Raw genomic sequence first — 14147 nt, forward strand, 5'->3', positions numbered from 1 at the left:
AAGCTATGGCCATGCAAAATAGACCTTATCAGATTCAGGAGGACGATGTTTTCTTGATATGGGAGTAGTTATATCACTATCCGGCACTAAAGCTATATCTATACAAACTACACAATATCAGTATCAGGAGGACGTTGTTCTCTTGATGTGGGAGCATTATATCACTATACTACACTAAGGCTAGTAGTTATACATACTAGATGCTCTATCACTATGGGAAGGACGAAGTTGTCTTAATGTGGCAGCATTTATATATCTATACTACACTAAACCTAGTAGCTATACAAACTTGACTCTATCAGTATCAGAAGGATGAATTTGTCTTGATGTGGGAGCAGTTATTTAGCTATCCTGCACTAAGGTTATGGCTATACAAACTATAATCTATCGGTATCAGGATGACAATGTTCTCTTGATGTGGGCACAATTAAATCACTATCCTGCACTAAAACTATGGCTATACAATCTAGACATATCAGTATCAGGATGACGATGTTTTCTTGATGTGGGAGCATATATATCACTATTCTGCACTAAAGCTATGGTTATACAAACTAGACATATCAGTATGAGGACGACGTTATTCACTTGATGTGAGAGGAGTTATATATCTATACTACAATACAGCTATACAAATTAGACTCAGTATCAGGAGGATGAACATGGCTCGATGTGGGAGCAGTTATATCACTATCCTGCACTAAAACTGAGGCTGTACAAAATTGGAGTCTATCAGTATCAGAAGGATGATGTTCTCTTGATGTGGCAGCAGGTATATATCTATACTACACTAAGGCTAGTAGATATACAAACTACACTCTTACATTATCAGCAATACGATGTTCTCTTGATGTGGGCGCAATTATATAACTCCCCTGCACTAAAGATATGGCTATACAAACTAGAATCTATGAGAATCATGAGGCTGATATTCTCTTGATATGGGGGCTGTAATATCACTATCCTGAACTAATGCTATTGCTATACAATCCAGGCTCTATCAGTATCAGTTGGATGATCTTCTCTTGATGCGGGAGCAATTACATATGTATACCATGAAAATACAAACTAGACTATACAATATAAGTATCATGAGGACGATGTTCTCTTGCCTTGGGGGCAGTTACATCATTATCCTGTACTAAAGCTACGCCTATACAAACTAGAATCTATCAGTATCTGGATTATGATATTCTCTTGATGTGGGAGCTGTTATGTATCTATACTACACTAAACCTAGTAGCTCTACTAACTATACTGTATCAGTAACAGTATGAGTGCAAACTAGAGTCTATCAGTATCTGGAGGATGTTGTTCTCTTGATGTGGGAGCACTTATATCACTAGCCTACACTAAAACTATGGCTGTACAAACTAGAAACTATCAGGATGAAGAGGATAATGTTCTCTCTATGTCGGAGCAGTTATATCACTATCCTGCACTAAAGCTATGGCTATACAAACTAGACTATCAGTGTGAGGATGACGTTGTTCTCTTGATGTGGGAGCAGTTATATATCTATACTATACTAAAGCTATACAAATTAGACTTTACCAGTATCAGGAGGATTAATTTGTCTTGATGTGGGAGCAGTTGTATCACTATCCTGCGCTAATGCTATGGCTATACAAACTAGACTATCACTATCAGGTGGACAATGATCCCTTGATGTGGGAGCAGTTATATCACTATTCTGCATTAAAGCTATTGCTATACAAACTAGACGCCATCAGTATCAGGAGGATGTTCCCTTTATGAGTTAGCAGTTATATATCTGTTCTACACTAAAGCTAGTAGCTATTCAAACTAGACTCTATCAGTATCAGATGGATGATGTTCTCTTGATGAGCGGGCAGTTATAACACTATACTGCACTAAAGCTATGGCTATACAAACTAGACTATATCAGTAACAGGAAGATGATATTCTCTTGATGCGGGAGCTATTATATATCTATACTAAGGCTAGTAGTAGGTATACTAACTAGACCCTATCAGTGTCAGGAGGATGATGTTCTCTTGATGTGGGAGCAGTTATATCACTATAATAGACTAACACCACTAGCTATACAAACCAGACTCTATTATTATCAGGAGGATGAATTTGTCTTGATGTGGGAGCACATACCAGTATTCTGAACTAAAGCTATGGCTATACAAACTAGACACTATCAGTATCAGGAGGACGATGTTCTCTTGATGTGGGCGCAGTTATGTAATTATCCTACACTAAAGCTTTGGCTAAACAAACTAGACTCTATCTGTAGGAGGAGGAAAATGTTCTCTTGATGTGGGCGCAATTATATCACTATCCTACACCAAAGATATGTCTATACAAACTAGACTCTATCAGTATCAGACGGATGGCGTTCTCTTCATGTGGGAGCAGTTATATCACTATACTACACTAAAGCTAATAGCAATACAAACTAGACTCTATCAGTATCAGGAGGACGAAGTTGTCTTGACGTGGGAGCAGTTATATATATATCCTACACTAAAGCTAGTAGCTATTCAAACTATACTCTATCAGTATCAGGAGGACGATGATGTGGGAGCAGTTATATCACTATCCTAAACCAAAGCTATGGCTATACAAACTAGACTCTATCAGTATCAGGCGGATGGTGTTCTCTTGATGCGGGAGCTATTATATAACTATACTAAGGCTAGTAGTAGGTATACTAACTAGACCCTATCAGTATCAGGAGGATGATGTTCTCTTGATGTGGGAGCAGTTATATCACTATAATAGACTAACACTACTAGCTATACAAACTAGACTCTATTAGTATCAGGAGGACGAAGTTGTCTTGACGCGGGAGCAGTTATATATCTATCCTACACTAAAGCTAGTAGCTATTCAAACTATACTCTATCAGTATCAGGAGGACGATGTTCTCTTGATGTGGGAGCAGTTAATATCACTATCCTGCACTAAAGCTATGGCTATACAAACTAGACTATCAGTAGTAGGAGGACGATGTTGTCTTGATGTGGGAGCAGTTATATATCTATGCTACATATAAGCTGGCAGCTATAAAAACTAGACTCTATCAGTATCAGAAGGAAGATGTTCTCTTGATGCGGGAGCATTTATATCACTATATTGTACTAAAGCTATATCTATACAACTAGACTCTATCAGTATCAGTATCCGGAGGATTTTCTCTTGAAGTGGGAGCAGTTATATATCTATACTACACTAAAGCTATTTGGTATACAAACTAGACCCTATCAGTATCAGGAGAACGAAGTTGTCTTGTTGTGGGAGCAGTTATGTCACTATCATTCACTAAAGCTATGGCTATACAAACTAGGCGCAATCCGTATCAGGAGGACGGTGTTCTCCTGATGTGTGAGCAGTTATATCACCAGCCTGCACTAGACTATGGCTGTACAAACTAGAATCGATCAGTATCATAAGGACGGTGTTCTCTTGATATGGGAGCTTCTCTGCCACTATCCTGCACTAAAGGTATGGCAGTACAAACTAGATTCCATCAGTATGCGAAAGATGGTGTATCTCTTGATGTGGGAGCACTTATATCACTATCCTGCACTAATGCTATGGGTATACAAACTAGAAACTATCAGTATCTGGAGGACGGGGTTCTCTTGAAGTGGGACATTTATATCACTATCCTGCACTAAACGTATGGCTGTACAAACTAGAGTCTATCAGTATGCGTAGGATGATGTTCTCTTGATGTGGAGTATTAAATCACTATCCGGCACTAGAGCTATGGCTATGCAAACTAGAGGCTACCAGTATCAGGAGGACGATATTCTCTTGGTGTGGGAGCAGTTATATCAATAACCTGCACTAAAGCACTGGCTATAAAATCTAGACTCTATCCGTATGAGGATGACGTTATTCTCTAGATGTGGGAGGAGTTACATATCTATACTTCACTACAGCTATACACATTTGACTCTATCAGGATCAGGAAGGCAATGTTTTCTTGATGTGGGTGCACTTATATCAATACCGTGCACTAATGCTATGGTTATACAAACTAGACTCTATCAGTATCAGGAAGACGATGATCCCTTGATGTAGGAGTAGTTATATCACTATCCCGCACTAAGACTATTGCTATACAAAGTAGACGCCATCATTATCAGGAGGATGTTCCCTTGATGAGGGAGCAGTTATATATCTATACTACACTAAAGCTAGTAGCTATACAAAGAAGACTATCAGTATCAGAAGGATGATGTTCTCTTGATGAGAGAGCAGTCATATATCTATACTTCACTAAAGCTACTAGATATACAAACTAGTATCTATCAGTATCAGGAGGACGGTTTTCTGTTGATGTGGGAGCAGTTATAATACTCTCCTGCACTACAACTACGGCTATACAAACTAGACCCTATCAGTATGAGGATGATGTTGTTCTCTTTATGTGGGAGCTCTTATATATCTATACTACACTAAAGCTAGTAGCTATACACACTAGACCCTAACAGTATCAGGTGGACGATGTTGTCTTGATGTGGGAGCATATATATATCTATCCTACACATAAGATGGTAGCTAAACAAACAAGACTCTATCAGTGTCAGAAGGAAGATGTTGTCTTGATGCGGGAGCATTTTTATCACTATACTGCACTAAAGCTATATCTATCCAAACTAGACTCTATCAGTATCCGGAGGATTCTCTCTTGAAGTGGGAGCAGTTATATATCTATACTACACTAAAGCTATTAGGTATACAAACTAGACCCTATCATTATCAGGAGCACGTAGTTGTCTTGATGTGGGAGCAGTTATGTCACTATTCTTCACTAAAGCTATGGCTATACAAACTAGGTGCAATCAGTATCAGGAGGACAGTGTTCTACTGATGTGTGAGGAGTTATATCACTATCCTGCACTAGAACTATGGCTGTACAAACTAGAATCGATCAGTGTCATGAGGATTTTCTTTTGATGTGGGAGCAGTTATATATCCATACTACACAAAACTAGTGGCTATAGAATTTAGACCCTATCAGTTTCGAGAGACGATGTTGTCTTGATGTGGGTGCAGTTATATAACTATGCTACACATAAGCTGGTTACTATACAAACTAGACTCTATCAGTATCATAAGGACGGTGTTCTCTTGATGTGGGAGCATTTCTATCACTATCCCGCACTAAAGGTATGGCAGTACAAACTAGATTCTATCAGTTTGCGGGGGACGGTGTTTCTCTTGATGTGGGAGCACTTATATCACTATCAGCACTAATGCTATGGGTATACAAACTAGAAACTATCAATATCTGGAGGACGGTGTTCTCATGAAGTGGGACCTTTATATCACTATCCTGTTCTAAACGTATGGCTGTACGAACTAGAGTCTATCAGTATGCATAGGATGATGTTCTCTTGATGTGGAGCAGTTATATATCTATACTACACTTATGCTATTAGCTATACAAACTAGACTCTATCAGTATCAGGAAGGCGATATTCTCAAATGTGGGAGAACTTATATCAATATCCTGCACTAAAGTCTATGGCGATACAAACTAGACTCTATCTGTATCATCAGGACGAATTTGTCTTGATGTGGGAGCAGTTATATTATTATCCTCCGCTAAGCTATGGCTATAAAAAATAGACCCTATCAGTATCAGGAGGATGATGTTCTCTTGATGTGGAGTAGTTAAATCACTATCCGGCACTAGAGCTATGGCTATACAAACTACAGTCTACCAGTATCAGGAGGATGATGTTCTCTTGATGTGGGAGCACTTGTATCAATATCCTGCACTAAAATTCTGTCTATAAAAGCTAGCCTCTATCAGTATGAGGATGACGTTATTCTCTCGATGTGGGAGGAATTATATATCTATACAGCTATACACGTTTCACTCTATCAGTATCAGGAAGACAATGTTCTCTTGATGTGGGCGCACTTATATAATATCCTGCACTAATGCTATGGCTATACAAAGCAGACTCTATCAGTATCAGGAAGACGATGATCCCTTGATGATGTAGGGATAGTTAAATCACTATCCTGCACTAAAGCTATTGCTATACAAACAAGACTCCATCAGTATCAGGAGGATGTTCCCTTGATGAGGGAGCAGTTATATATCTATACTACACTAAATCTAATAGCTATACAAACAAGACTCTATCAGTATCAGAAGGATGATGTTCTCTTGATGAGGGAGCAGTTATATATCTATAATACACTAAAGCTAGTAGATATAAAAACTAGACTCTATCAGTATCAGAAGGAAGATGTTCTCTTGATGCGGGAGCATTTATATCACTATCCTTCACTAAAGCTATATCTATACAAACTAGGCTCTATCAGTATCACGCGGACGATGATGATCCTTATGTGCGAGAATTTGTTTCACTATCCTGCACTAAAGCTATTGCTATACAAACTAGACTCTATCAGTATACGGTGGATTTCCTCTTGAAGTGGAAGCAGTTATATATCTATACTACACTAAAGCTATTAGGTGTACACACAGTCTAGCTCGAGCAGTCGAGGAGAGAGGTTGCGTAGCGAAGTGCGTGCTGTAATCATGGTTGGCATTGAACAGTACCGGGCCGCTATTGGGAAATGGCAGGCAAGGCAGAAGAAGGAGGTCAGGAATGGATTGGTGACGGACGGATTGAAAATGAGTGAAGCGGTGCTGGTGGTGACAGTGATAGCAGTGTTACTGGTTATTGGGGGGGTGGAAGTAAACCCAGGCCCAAATACCAGTGGAAAATTTAGCGCAGAGGATTTGGCCGCACTCAGGGTGGTTGTAAGTGAAGTGATGCAGGAAAAGTGTCAATGGGATAAGGTGCAGGAAATAAAGGACATGATGGAGGAGCAGAGAAGGGAGATAGGGAACATGAAGAAATGGCTTGAAACGAAGACAGAGGAATCGAGCAGGAGAGTGGTCAATAACGAGAAAGAAATCGAGTTATTGAGAGGGGAAGTGAAGCATCTGAAAGACGAGGTGATGAAGATGAAGAAAGAAGCGGAGGGGTACAGGCAGGAGAGATTGAAAAAAGCCATATTTTTATATGGAATTGAGGAAGGGGCGAGAGAGAGCAAGATTGAGCTGATATTTAAGGTGGTGGAAGCTATACGTGATGTTATGAAGGTAAACTTTAGTGAGGTAGACATTGATGATGTAGAGAGAGTTGGTAGAATCAAAGGTCGGAGGCCAATTAGGGTTACATTGTTCTCAACCCTAATGGCAGATTCTGTGTTAAGAAACAGCAAGAATTTACAAGGGCGGAAAATAGGGGTGAAAGGAGACATGGGAAGAGAAGGAAGTGAAAACGCGAAGATCTTGAATAGGCACCTTTGGAGAGCGAGGAACCAGGGGCTAAAGGCCCGAATAAGAGGTCTGAGGTTGGAGGTGACGAACGGGCGATGGGTCAGAGTTCATTCAGTTTCTAAGCTAAAGGAAATGGACGAAAACGAGAGGGTTGAGAGTGGTGAGAGGTCAAGGCAAGATGGGAAGAAGAAAGAAGAAAAGAAGAGGAGGAGGGACGTGGCAGGAGAGCAGGGCATCTCGGAAGAGAATGGGCAGTGCAGCCGGGAGACAGAAGACCAAGATAGTGAAGTGGACGGTGAGAGTGGACCGCAAGAAACTGGGAGAGGAGAGTGTAGTGGTGCAGTGAGTAAGAAAGGACAAAGGGAGATGGATTCAGAAGTCCAAAATAGTGAGGGGGAGAGTAGGGGTGAGCAGCAAGAAGAGGTGAGTGCAGGGTGCAGTGGTGTAGCGAAAAAGAAAGGTCAAGAGGAGACAGATCGACAAGAAGGTAAAAAACTTATGAGTAAAGTCAGGAGTAAGAGCTTAAAAGACATATGGGGAAAAGTACGTAAAGGGATGGAGGATACAGAGGGAGAGAGGTTGATAAATACTAGAAGTAAGAATAGAGTGGGAGACCTAGAAGGGAGGGAGGGAAAGTTATAACAATTTTGGAAGATAGGATGTGTGAATATTGAAGGAGTAAGGAGCAAATTAGGAAACAAGAAAGTTAGGGAAGTAATTGAAAGTTTCGATGTTGTGGCACTCTTAGAGACGTGGTTGGAAACAGGGAGGGAGATTACATGGAAGGGGTTTGAGATAAAATATAAATATAGAAGAAAAGAGAGGAATAAGGGACGAGCACCAGGAGGGATGATAGTTCTAATTAGGGAAGAAATTAGTGAAAGAGTAGAGGATATAGAGACCGATATGATGGAAACCATATGGCTGAGATTGAATTTGGGAGAGAGAGAGGGACGGAGGAAGAAAATAAATCTAGCTTTTGTTTACTGTCATCCTAGTAATTCAGAATATGCAAATAAATATTTTTTTGAAGAGTTATTGGTGGATATTGGTAGGATAAGGGGAATGTATCCAGGGGAGGAGGATATGTTGTTATTTGGGGATTGGAACGCGAGAATAGGAGAACAGAGCCCAATTTATAGTAGGGAGGATGGAATGTGTTTGTTAGAAAGCAGAAGGAGTGAGGACAAAATTACAAATAGTTATGGAGAGAAGCTCCTAGAGATGTGTGCTGTGGGAAACTTGTATATTCTGAATGGGTGGATAGAGGGTGACAGGACGGGGAAATTGACATATGTTACGGAGAAAGGGGGTAGTGTGATAGATATGGTTCTGAGCTCGGAAGGGATGATTGAGGAAGTTGTAAGTATGGAAATAGGAGATTGGATTGAGTCACACCATTTCCCGGTGAGGGTTATGCTGAAAAGAGAGTTAGAGAAGCGTACAAAGAAGGAAAATGAGACAAAGGATAAACGAGGGAGGGGTTATAATAAGTACAAATGGACAGAGAAGGTAGGCCGGGATTGGAATAGGGTAGTAAAGGAGGAGTTACATCTTCTGAAATATGGGTGGGAAGGGGCGTTAGAAGAGAATGATACTGATAAAGCCTTGGAATTGTTGCTACATCCAATAAAGATGATAGCGCAGAAGGTGAAAGCTAGAAAAGGAAATAAGAAAGAGGGAGAAGAATGGTTTAATAGGGAGTGTGAAGGATTGCGGAGGAGGGTGATGGACGCTTTAGGAGAATATAGAAGGAAAGGTGGAAGCCAAGAAAGGGAGTTTTTCTGTAGATTGAGGAAGGAGTATAAAAAGAAAATTTCTGAGACAAAAAAGACGTGGTTAGAGGAACAAATGGAAGCCATAAATAATGACTGCAAGACTAACAATTTTGAGAGAGTCTGGGATAAGATTAATAGAATTATTAAGGGTGGAAGGAATATGGAGAGAACGAGTATTGAGGAAGTGCAATGGGTCAGGCACTTCGAGGAATTACTAGGAAAAAAGGGGGGTGATAGATGGAGAGGTTCGGGAGAAGAAGTAATTTGGAGTAATAGGGGAGTGGCAATTTATGACTTGGATAAAGAAATCACAAGAGAGGAAATCCGGGGAGTGATAAGTAGAGCCAGAGCGAAGTCGGCCGGGGGGTGTAATGGTATAAATAATAAGTTTTGGAAGGAAATTAGTAAAAATGAGATAATGATAGAGGGCATGGTGAAACTATTCAATAGGATATGCGAGGGAGGAAATTACCCTAGGGAATGGGAAACAGGAATTATATGCCCTATATACAAGGGAAAGGGTAGTAGGAACGATGTGAACAGTTATAGGGGTATATCTCTGTTGGATTCTCTGAGTAAAATATATACGGGGGTGCTAGCGAACAGAATAAGTGGGTGGGCGGAAGAAAATGGAATTTTGACAGATTACCAAGGGGGATTTAGGAAAAAGAAAAGAACAGTGGATAATATAATGATAGTAAAGACTATTTTAGAAAAGTATAAGAATATGAATAGAAGTACGGTTTATGTAGCAGCAATAGATTTTGAGAAAGCTTTTGATAAGGTAAATAGAGAGGCCCTACGAGAGAAATTAGGTAGGCTAGGGATTTCGGAGAAGATGTTGAGGGCAGTGGAAGGAATATACAGGAACGTCAGGTTTTGTGTAAAATTGGGAGAAGAGAGAATGAGTGGACCATTGGAGTCCAAGGTGGGTTTAAAACAAGGTTGCAAGTTATCGCCCATACTGTTTATTTTATTTATAAACGATATTTTAGAGGGGTTTGGGGCAGGAAATTGGGCTGTACCGGTAATTAATGGTTTGGAAGTGCCAGGACTGATATTTGCGGATGATGTGTTATTGATGACGTTAACTTCAGGGGCGATGAATAGGGCCTTAGAGTCAGTGATGCTATTTGCGAGGAAATGGGGATTGAAAATTAATGGAAATAAGTCTAAAATATTGATAGTACAGGTGAACAAAAGAAGAAAGATGGAAGGGAATTGGGTAATACAGGGAGAAAGATTGGAACAGGTAAGGAAGCTGGAATATCTAGGAGTTATTTTTAATGATAAAGGAACTTGGAGTGACCAGATCAAAAGAATGAAATATAGAGGCTTGGCAGCCTTAGCCTCAGTCAGAAATTTGCTACTCAAGTTCCCAGGGATCCGTTATAAAACACTGAGACTCGTGTTCAGGTCGGTAATAGTGGGGAGGGTATTATACGGAGCAGAAGTTTGGGGGCTGGATGAAAAAAGAGAGGAACTAAGAAAGATTGTTAGTAGTTTTGCTAAGTTAGTGATGGGCTTACCGAGGTGTACAGCAAACGTAGGGGCGGAATTAATGTGTGGGGAGGATTTGGAATCAGAGGGTGTGAAAAGAATAGTTAGATATTGGATGAATTTAAAAAGACAGGAAGGTGGGAGAGTTTTACAGGCTGCATATGTACAGCAATTTAAGAGCATGTATAAGGGGGGATGGTTAGAAAAAATAAAAGGATATTTAGAGAGGATAGGATTAGGGCACCTGTGGGGGGAGGTTTGGTCAAAGACAGAAGTGAGAGGGATGAAAATACTAGAAAGGAGAATTAGGGATATCCATAGGCAGAAATTATTGGGGGAAAGCAGACTAAGAAATTCGCTGATTGTTTTGACGAAAATAGAGGAGATAGCAGGGTTGAATATTAGATACGTTGATAGGTCAAATCGATATGGGATGATGTGGTGGCTTTTAGGTCTGCCAAGGAATAAGGGCTGGTTACAGGGCAGGGATAAGACAAGGTGTGTACTTTGTGGAGATGTGAATGATGAGTTTCACTTGCTAAGAGACTGTGAGGGAACGAGGGGGTTAAGACACAGATTATTGAGTGCCGAGAATCGGGAAGTTCTGGGGAGAGGGGATGAGAACGCAATACTGAGATGGATTCTTAAACAATGGGAAAAAGGGGGTGAATTGAACAGGTATTTTTGTGCGACAAAAAAGGCCTGCGAGAGTAAAATGAAGGAGAGTGAGTTAGAGGGTGGGCAGGGGAATAGGGGGATAGAATAGTTATCTATATAAGGGAAGGAGATAGTAGGTTAAAATTTTAATGGTTTAGTGTATATAGGGACTGAGTATTTAGTTAGGGGAGTTGGGTAAGAGGACAGGATGGCATGGTCTGTTTGTTTTATGATATGTCAGTAATTGTTATTCATTGTAATTTTATTAGGCTAGGATGGTAACTATTTGTGAAGACTGAATTGTTATTCACTGTAAATTTATTAGGTTAGGATGGTAATTATTTGTGAAGGCCGAAATGTGGCAATGGTGAAGTGGTATATTTATTGTTGATGTATATAAGAGAGAGGATAGCATGATAGTGTGGTATGAGATTGAGAGGTGGTATATGAAGCGATGTGTTGGTATTGAAGGGTAGCTGTATTAGCTATTGGTTGGGTAGGAGGTTTATTTAATGCTAACTAAGTGAGTGTTAAGAGGGACAAGAGTTTTGGATGGTAGAGATTGGAATGTGGTGTTGGTGAAGAGATGGTATATGAGTGTTTGGTATTTTAAGGTGAAGATGGCCTGGTATCTAGATACGATTAAGGTAAGATGTGTCTTATTGCTGAAATGAGGTGTTGGAGAAGTGGTGGTATAAAATGGTCGCAGTTATTGAGGACTATGGTTGAAATATGGTGAGAAGCGGTGTTAAGCGGTGTTATTTTGTAAATCTGAGATGTTGTAAATTTAGATTTAGTGGTGTATTGTGGAAGGTATATGAGGTGGATCTGGAATGGAAACGGTGGATAAGAGGTGGTATCTGAATCCGGGAGTTGGTATGTAGATGGTTTATTTATTGCTGAATTAGTTTAGATTTATCGAAAAAAAAAAAAAAAAATGTGGTGTGGGAGAAGTGTTGGTATAGGCGAAGATGGTTTGGTAATGAGATGGTTTAATTTATTGCTGAAACTTTTGGAGTTGGAGAGATGATTGTTTTAAGTGCGGGTTGGTAAATGTAGTGTATGATGGATTGAAGGGCAATTGCGGAATGTTGGTTGTTATGGTTTGGACAGAGAGTAAGTTAGAGGACAATGAAGATGACGTATGTGCTGAATCCACAAGGACACGGAATGAGTGGTGGTTGCGATAGCAAATGTAATGCTGAGCATGGCTTGGGTTTTAAAATGAGATCAAGCATGGCTAAATAATGGTCAAGTTGCAACATGAGAGGTAGTAATGCATTGAAATAAAAGTGGTATTTAAGGTAAGTGTGGAGGGAGACCAGTGTTGAAATTTGATTGTAAGTTATTATGATTTTCTGCTGGGTTAGGATTGTGTTATTTATTGTTGTGAACGTGGAGGACTTTTGTTTGTGTTATGGCTGGTTAGAATGTAAGTGCTGACTGTCGATGTTTTGGTATTGATCGGGAGTAGGTCAGGGAAAAGGAATGTGACGAAAGTTGCTGTAGGCATAAGGACAAGTGATGAGTTTGCTGGATCCTCGAGCCGAGGACTGCTACAGAATTGTTATCATTTTTGTTATTATTTATTCCTATTATCTCTATTATCATTATTTTATTTTTATGTATTATATTATTATTATCATTATTTTATCATTATTTTTATTATTATTATTTTTTTTATTATAATTATTAATATTGTGTCTTATTGCTTTGTGAACATGTAATGGGGCGGAAAGCCTGTTTGTTCATAAATAAATACTACTAAATACTACTACTACTATTAGGTGTACAAACTACACTCTATCAGTATCAGGAGGACGAAATTGTCTTGATGTGGGGCAGTTATGTCACTATCCTTCACTAAAGGTATGGCAATACAAACTAGACTCTATCAGTATCAGGAGGAAGATGTTCTCTTGATGTGGGAGTAGTTATATCACTATCCTGTACTTAAGCTATGGCTATACAAACTGGACTCTATCAGTACCAGGCGGACGATTTTCTCTTCATGTGGGAGCCGATATATCACTATACTATACTAAGGCTAGTAGCTATATAAACTAGAGTCTATCAATATCAGGACGACGAAGTGTCTTGATGTGAGAGAATTTATATAACAATACTAGACTGAAGCTAGTAGCTATACAAACTAAACTATATCAGTGTGAGGAGGACGATGTTCTATTGATATGAGAGAAGTTATATATCTATACAAAACAAAGGCTAGTAGCTATACAAACTGTACCCCATCAGTATCACGAGGATGATGTTCTCCTGCTCTAAAACTATGGCTATACAAATTCGACTATCAGTATCAGGAAGGCGATGTTCTCTTGATGTGGGAGCACTTATATCAATATCCTGCACTAAAGCTACCGCTATACAAACTAGACTCTATCAGTATCAGGAGGACGATGTTCTATTGATGTTGCAGCAGTTATATACCTATACTACGCTAAAGCTAGTAGCTATACAAACTAGACTCTATCAGTATCATAAGGACAGTGTTCTCTTGATGTGGGAGCAGTTATATCACTACCCTTGCACTAAAGATATGGCTATTCAAACCAGACACTATCAATATCAGGAGGAGGATGTTCTCTTGGTTTGTGATCATTTGTATCACTGTCCTGCACTAAAGATTTTGCTATACAAACTAGACCCTATCAGTATCAGGAGGACCATGTTGACTTGATGTGGGAGCAGTTATATTTCTATACTAACTTAAGTTGGAAGCTATACAAACTAGACTCTATCAGTATCACAAGGATGATGTTCTCCTGATGAGGGAACATTAATAAAAAATATTCTGCACTAAGACTATTGATATAAAAATTAGACACTATCAGTATCCGGAATATGACGTTCTCTTGATGTGGGAGACGTTATATATCTATACTACACTAAAGGTAGTA

This window comes from Anabrus simplex, chromosome 9, assembly GCF_040414725.1.
Source record: "Anabrus simplex isolate iqAnaSimp1 chromosome 9, ASM4041472v1, whole genome shotgun sequence".
Taxonomy (NCBI): Eukaryota; Metazoa; Arthropoda; class Insecta; order Orthoptera; family Tettigoniidae; genus Anabrus; species Anabrus simplex.